The following is a 504-nucleotide window of genomic DNA, read 5'->3' on the forward strand; positions in this document are numbered from 1 at the left end:
TCTCACCTCCGTTGAGTCTGTGGCTGGTGACAACTTTGAAAGATTAACGGTAGCGGAGTCCACCATTAAAACACTCCAAAACCATAACCAGTCTCTTTTGGATCGGATTGATGACCTGGAGAACCGGTCACGGAGATCTAATCTTCGTATATTGAACATCCCTGAAGGCGGCGAAGATGGCAAAGATCCCGTTAAGTTCATGTCCGAGGTATTGATGCAAGCAATGGGCCCCGATGTTTTCCCTGCGCCGCCTGAGTTGGAGAGAGCTCACCGGACCCCGACTTTCAGATCCGGTCGGAGATCATCCCCCCGCACATTCCTGGTCTGTTTCTCCAGATTCCAGCAGAAAGAAGCTGCGTTGCGCTGGGCCAGGAACCACGAGCTCAACTACCAAGGTACCACTATAAGAGTTTACCAAGATGTTAGCGCAGCACTCGCTAAAAAGAGAGCTGCGTTCAACAGCGTTAAACAAGCCTTGTACCGGAGGAACGTCAGATTCCACCT

Source organism: Etheostoma spectabile, chromosome 12 (genome assembly GCF_008692095.1).
Source record: "Etheostoma spectabile isolate EspeVRDwgs_2016 chromosome 12, UIUC_Espe_1.0, whole genome shotgun sequence".
Classification (NCBI taxonomy): domain Eukaryota; kingdom Metazoa; phylum Chordata; class Actinopteri; order Perciformes; family Percidae; genus Etheostoma; species Etheostoma spectabile.